A 7,793-nucleotide genomic window follows, 5' to 3' on the forward strand; every position below is an offset into this window, starting at 1 on the left:
TCAAAACTGACCTGCACAAATACATTAACATCAACCACACAAAGCACAAACTTCTTGCGAAAATTGAGTAAGCATCTAAAAAAACGTATGTAAAAACGTCCTAATGTTGCCTTCAAGAACAGAAAATTCGTACCTTGACTTGACTCGATGTGCCGTCCTCACTCCTCCATGCCACCATAGGATGGAGCACTATAGAGTTTGGAGACCCAAAACCGGCATTGGTTCCACCACTCAACGCAAGAAGGTCCCCACCAAGTCTTCACCAACCAAGACTGACTTGGTGAGATTTTCTGATCCTTATCGCTCACTGCAAAGCTCTGCTCTCTGGTGAAACGCAGACCTTTTTTTTTTTCTTTTTTAGAGGCTGGGTGAAGTTTTTCCCAGCAGGACTCCGGAGAAGATAAGTCAAACAGCGTTGGCACCTGCTCTGAGCTGGAACAACTGTGCCTGGCCTCCTCGTAGTTCACAGCTCAGTACAAATGTTGCTGGCCGGACTGGAAGAGCGCCGGGTGTGTGACGAGAAAGAGAAAGGGGTGGGGGAGAAGTTGGAGGGTCTAAAAAAAGATTGAAACAGATGTATTGGAAGGCAGCGTGCTCAATATGTCAAGTCTTCCCGCAGGATGGATGGGAGCTGCACATGACAAATCTGGAAGGGAGCGATACAGGCAACAACTGCAAAGTCAGCGCCGGGGAAAAATTTCGTAGGGCAGATGATAAATTGAAAAAAAAAAAATACTGATTATTGCTTTTGTTCTTTTCTTTATTATTATAAAATATTATTATACACCAACAGTTTACCTAGCGCTTTACAATGTAGAGGGGGGACAGCACTATTGCAGTACAATTATAATTACAATTTTTAACCCCAATTTTTTGCAAATTAGACATTGCAAGGAAGGACAGTGTGGTATTGTTGTTTTTAATTCTTGTATATATATATATATATATATATATATATATATATATACATACACATACATACATACATATATACACACACACACACACACACAGAATCTCACAAAAGTGAGTACACCCCTCACATTTTGGTAAATATTTTCTTCTATCTTTTCATGTGACAACACTGAGGAAATGACACTTGTCTACAATGTAAAGTAGTGAGTGTACAGCTTGTATAACAGTGTAAATTTGCTGTCCCCTCAAAATAACTCAACACACAGCCAATAATGTCTAAACCGCTGGCAACAAAAGTGAGTACACCCCTAAGTGAAAATGTCCAAATTGGGCCCAAAGTGTCAATATTTTGCATGGCCACCATTATTTTCCAGCAAACACACCTCCAAGATGACCACTGCCTTGCTAAACAAGCTGAGGGTAAAGGTGATGGACTGGCCAAGCATTTCTCCAGACCTAAACCCTATTGAGCATCTGTGGGACATCCTCAAAGGGAAAGATGGAGGAGTGCAAGGTCTCTAACATCCACCAGCTCTGTGATGTCATCATGGAGGAGTGGAAGAGGACTCCAGTGGCAACCTGTGAAGTTCTGGTGAACTCCATGCCCAAGAGGGTTAAGGCAGTGCTGGAAAATAATGGTGGCCACACAAAATATTGAATCTTTGGGCCCAATTTGGACATTTTCACTTAGGGGTGTACTCACTTTTGTTGCCAGCGGTTTAAACATTAATGGCTGTGTGAAGGAAAAACTATGGCCTATGGGTCACCCACTCAGCGCCACCTCAATCCTACAGTGACATTAATGGCTGTGTGTTGAGTTACTTTGTAGGGACAGCAAATTGACACTGTTATACAAGCTGTACACTCACTACTTTACACATTGTAGCAAAGGGTAATTTCTTAAGTGTTGTCACATGAAAAGATTTAAATTTTTTTACAAAAATGTGAGGGGGGTATATATATATATCTATATATATATATATATATATATATATATATATATATACACACACACATACAGTCATGGACAAAAATATTGGCACCCCTGCATTTCATTTGCATTGTCAGATAATGCACCACTTCATTCATAAAATTGTTGCAATTACAAATGTTTAGGAATTCTCGCGTTTATTTCTTTTGTTTGTATTGGTGAGAAAAAAAAAAGCCAAATCTGACACATTCCACGCAAAACTCCAAAAATGTACTGGACACAATTATTGGCACCTTCTCAAAACTGTAAGAAATAATTGCATTCCAAGTTTGTGATGCTCCTGTAACTTGTAATTAAACTCACCTGTAGCCATTATCAGGTGCCGACAATATAGAAATCATAACGGCAACCAGTTAAAATGGTGAAAAATGTACTCAACCTTTCTGTTGTGTTTCTCCATGTGCCACATGGAGCATGGAGAATCGAAAGAGTAGAAAAAAATTGTCTGAAGATTTGAGAACAAAAATTGTGGAAAAGCATGGTCAGTCTCAAGGTTACAAGTCCATCTCCAGAGATGTTAATGTTCCTGTGTCCACTAAAACCCCATACACACTATCAGATTTTCTGCTGATTTTTCTCTTCAGATTTACCAAAATCGTGTAGTATAAGGGCCTACCTGATTGCATACACATTGAAACTCATATTATATGGTTTTGGTAAATCTGAAGAAAAAAAATCAGCAGAAAATCTGATAGTGTGTATGGGGCTTTAGAAGAACATTGTCAAGAAGTTTACACCCAATGGGACTGTAGCTAATCTCTCTGGATGTGGACGAAAGAGAAAAATGGATCAGCGTGCAATGAAGGATTGTTTGAATGGTGGAAAAAAAGAACCTCAATCCACTTTCAGAGAAATTCATGCCGGCCATCAGGTACAACTGTGCTCACACGATACGAATGAGTGAAAAGAGACTCTATGGTAGGAAACCCAGGAGGACACCACTGCTGACACAGAAACATAAAAAAAAGCCAGATTGGAGTTTGCCAAAACTTACCTGAGGAAGCCAAAATTATTTCGCAACGGAAGTTCCACTTGACGCGTTATGTCATTAATACAGGACGTCCTCAGAAGAACCACGGGGGGGATTCCTTTTTTCCAACTTAGCGATTCTGTTTTTTATTTATTTATTTTCTGACATGTTGGTGTTAGATCTTTTACTTGGATATTGTAAATTGAGTAAATACAGCTGGATAAGACAAAAAACGTGTCTGTCTTCAGTTCAGGTTGCAAAGCAACAAAATGTACCGTAATTATTTTAAAAGCGGAGTGATTATTTTCTATACCCACTGTGTTTGTGTGTATATATATATATATATATATATATATATATTCATATCTTATATGTATGTATGCATATAGTAGCGGGCGCAGTTTTCATAGGGCAGATCAAAGATGAACACTGCATTGTAATTGGATGGCGTGGTGTAGTTTTATATATTATGTATATATTTTATTATAAAAAAAAAAAATATATATATATATATATATATATACTGTGTGTATACTTTATATATTTGTTTTATAATAAAATATATAGGCATTTTAATAAAATATATACTATACAAAATATATAAAACTACATCACGCCTTCCAATTACAATGCAGTGTTAATTAAAACTCCTATATATATTTTATTATAAAAAATATATATATTTTTTATAATAAAATATATAAGAGTTTTAATTAACACTGCATTGTAATTGGAAGGCGTGATGTAGTTTTATATATTTTGTATAGTATATATTTTATTAAAATGCCTATATATTTTATTATAAAAAATTTATATATATATATATATATATATATATATATATATATATATATATATAAACACGTATACACACAGTATACATATCTGAAGCTGAACTTCAGGCAGATTTAGGCCTGCACACAGGCAGTGAGGCTGAATATATGCTGGGCATAGAATTCCCGGTATCTTTCCACATCCGGAGAGCAAATCCATTATGCTGCATACAACCGTGCTCACAAGAAAAATGCTGATAGGAGGAGAGATCAGAGTAAGAGAGAGAGATAAGCAGATCAACCTTCCAATTCTTCTTTCAATGTCCATCCACAAGCAGCGCTCTCTTTTCCTGTTTAGCATGGCAGAGCTGTGCAAATTTCAGGACCGGATGGACAGAAATGAAAATCCCGTGCCAGGTTAAATGGCTACCCCATATGTATTACACCTTAGTATGTTTTCCCAGAGTTCACATTTCTGGCTCATTCACACAATCTTTGGTCTCTGAAGCTTGGTCCGCATTTGGAGAGCATTTAACATGCCTCCTCACCACCAGCTTTAACCCCTAGTGTGCCGCAACTGCGAGTGTTACTCACAGTCATGGGCGCTTGCAGTGGCTGTGGCATGTGTACATCCCTGCCTGCTGCCTCCGTAGCTACAGGGGGTTGCAGTGGGGGGGGGGGGGGTAAAGGTTTTACTACCCCTTAGACCACATGTGTGCACGAGACCGTACAATGGAGAGAGAAAACATTCAGTTTTAGTTTTGAGTGGAGAAGTTGTAGACCTGCTGTTAGGTTCTTCCTGCTGTGTCCCCACTTGGATGGTTTACTCCCACTTCCTGCCCTGTAGACACAACAGAAAGGAAGTCAAATGATGAGAGAAATCCTCCTTTAGAGAGAGGTCACCAAAACAGGGACCCCACGGGAAGGTTTCTCTTTAGCTCCTTTTCTGGAGACTGTAAATTTTTGGATTTTCCCCTCACTTGCACTTTCACTCTTGTGGGTGAACAGGGCAGTGGTGGAGAGAAGGTACGGGAAGTATGGATGGGTACTAAAGGGAACCGGTTGTTTTGTCTTGCATGGGCATAGCACAGGTTCACTTTAAAGCCCTATAGCTGAGTCAACCCAGTGCTAGCAATAGGATAGAGATCAATTCCTCTGCACTTTGGACTTGCAATTGGCATTCAAATTCATCCCAAAGGTGTCCAAGTAGGTTTGAGGTCAGGGCTCTGTGACGACCACTCCAGTTCCTCCACACCAAACCGTGTCTTTATAGAGCCGGCTTTGTATACCGGGACAGTCATGTCTCATGCTGGAACAGAAAAGGATCTTCACCAAACTGTTACCAAAAGGTTAGGGTAGGGAACCTCGGCTCTCCAGCTGTTTCGAAACTACAAATCCCATAATGCCTCTGCCTCTCGGAGTCATGCCTGAGATTGTTAAGGTCTTGCAATGTCTCATGGGACTTGTAGTTTCAAAACAGCTGGAGAGCCGAGGTTCCCTACCCCTTAAAGCCTCATGCAGACGATCGGACTTTGTACAAACTTTCCTGTGGATTTTTGTACAAAGGGCGTCGGCCGAGAACTTGTATTGCATACAAACGGCGTGAATTTTTCAGCCAACTTTCACCAAACCACGTGGTTTTTCTGCTCCTTACCGCCACCTTTGGTCAACTTCTGCATTGTTGTCTGATCTTTTGCATTGGTTCTGAGCATGCCTGTTTGTACTTTGTAGAAAAGTCCTATGGTTTTCTGTACACACGATCGGACTTTGCTCCATCGGACTTTTGTTGCCAGAAAGTTTGTCCGTTCGCACAGCCAACAAAAGTCCGATGAAAAGCAAAAATGTTTGTCCGATGGAGCGTACGCACGTCGGATGTTGCTCCAAAACAGCTCATTTGCATGTCTGTTGTCAAAAAGTCTGATCGTGTGCATGGGCCTTTAGAAGCACACACGTCCAAAATGTCTTGTAGTATTAACCATACCCCTTCACTGGAAATACCTGAAGTCAATCATTTAATCACTTCGCGCCGGTAGGACGTCCAAGGACGGCCTCGGCTTTCGGTGGTTATATCTGAATGATGCCTGAGGCCACAGACATCATTCAGATATCGGCATTTTCAGCCGGCGATTCCCTGCACCATAAGAACGATCATAACGGCTGTTCCGCCACTTGATCGTTTTTATGGGCAGCGGGAGGGGACGTCCCCCCTTCCGCCACCCTCCGGTGCTTGTACCGCTTCCATCGGTGAGTCGGTCACAGGATTTGCCGGCCCCCGGATGATACCATAGAGATTTCCGGTGGACCAGATGGTCCCCGGATTCTCTATGATCGTTCAGAGGCCGGGGGCGCGATGTTATGACGTCACGCCCCGGCCTCTGCATTCAAAATAATGGTGCCGATTTGGCTGGGAAGCCAGGATCGTTTTTTTTTTTTTATATTTTAGGCTTCCCAGCCTAGAGGTGAGATGTGGGGTCTTATTGATCCCCATATCTCACTGTAAATAGGTCCGATCGTGCCATATTCCTATTACAAGGGATGTTTACATTCCTTGTAATAGGAATAAAAGTAATCTTTTTTTTTAAGTGTCAAACTAAAAAAATAAAAGTAAAATTAACAATAAAAATAAAAAATTTCAAGCGCCCCTGTCCCCGTGAGCTCGTACGCAGAAGCGAACGCATACGTAAGTCCTGCCCACATATGAAAACGGTGTGCAAACCACATATGTGAGGTATCGCCGCGAACGTTAGAGCGAGAGCAATAATTCTAGCCCTAGACCTCCTCTGTAACCCAAAACATGTAACCAGTAAAAGATTTTAAAGTGTCGCCTATGGGGATTTTTAAATACCAAAGTTTGGCGCCATTCCACGAGCACGTGCAATTTTGAAGCGTGACATGTTGGGTATCTATTTACTTGGCGTATCTTCATCTATCACATTATGCAAAAAAATTGGGCTAACTTTACTGTTTTTTTTTTAAGCATGAAACTGTTTTTTTTCTGAAAAAAACGCGTTTGAAAAATTGCTGCGCAAATACCGTGCGAGATAAAAAGTTGCAACAACCGCCATTGTATTCTCTAGGGCAGGGGTCTCAAACTGGTGGCCCTCCAGCTGTTGCGGAACTACAAGTCCCATCATGCCTCTGCCTGTGGGAGTCATGCTTGTTACTGTCAGCCTTGCAATGCCTCGTGGGACTTGTAGTTCCGCAACAGCTGGAGGGTCATCAGTTTGAGAGCCCTGCTCTAGGGTCTTTGCTAAAAAAAAAAAACATATATAATGTTTGGGGGTTCTATGTAATTTTCTAGCAAAAAAAATGATGAATTTTACATGTAGGAGAGAAATGTCAGAATTGGCCTGGGTGCAAAGTGGTTAGAGAGACGTCCACACACGGCCATTAAATATATTTGAACCACTTCAGCTCCGCAAGTTTTTACCCTCTTCATGACCAGGCCATTTTTTTGCAGTTTGGCACTGCGCTACTTGAGATTACGCGGTCATGCAACGCTGTGCCCAAAGTACATTTGTGTATTTTCACACACACAGAGTGGTTTCTTTTTGTGGTATTGAATAACCACTGGGTTTTTAAAAAAAACAAAAAACAATTTGCAATATAGACAAAAATTTGTTTAAAAAAAATAAAAATAAAATAAGAAAGATATTTTCTACTTTCTAATACAAAACATAGCCAAAAAAAAAAAAAGAAAAGAAAGAAATTTCTTCATAAATTTTGGCCAAAATGTGTTCTGCTACATCTTTGGTAAAAAATAAAATAAAAAATAAACTAAGTGTATATCGATTGGTTTGTGTAAAATTTATAGCGTCTACAAACTATGGTATAGATACTGGAATTTTTATTTATTCTTTTTTTTTATATACAAGTAATAGCAGTGATCAGCGACTCATAGTGAGACTGCGATAGTGTAGCAGGCAATCTGACACTAACTGATGCTGGAGGGAGGAACTGCCACTGACATCTCCAGTGACACTAATACACAGTGATTAGTCTAAAAATATACACCGTCACTGTACTAATGACTCTGGCTGGGAAGGGGTTAACATCTAGGGGAATCAAGGGGTTTAAACATGTGCCTAACAATATTTAGTGCGTTTACTGTGATGCGTTTTACTAAGCAATGTGCCGTTTTTTT

General features: G+C 40.2%; 1 protein-coding gene across 1 annotated transcript in view; it reads right to left on the reverse strand.

Moving 5' to 3' along the window:
* Positions 1-497, reverse strand: part of HJV (hemojuvelin BMP co-receptor) — a 72,885-nt gene extending 72,388 nt beyond the window's left edge. The window contains exon 1 of the mRNA XM_077464284.1: positions 134-497. The gene's annotated coding sequence lies outside the window, so the exon portion shown is untranslated. The remainder of the gene's footprint in view (positions 1-133) is intronic.
* Positions 498-7,793: the final 7,296 nt, after the last annotated feature.

This window comes from Lithobates pipiens, unplaced genomic scaffold, assembly GCF_037356315.1.
Source record: "Lithobates pipiens isolate NorthernLeopardFrog02 unplaced genomic scaffold, aLitPip1_a1.2 Scaffold_30, whole genome shotgun sequence".
Classification (NCBI taxonomy): Eukaryota; Metazoa; Chordata; class Amphibia; order Anura; family Ranidae; genus Lithobates; species Lithobates pipiens.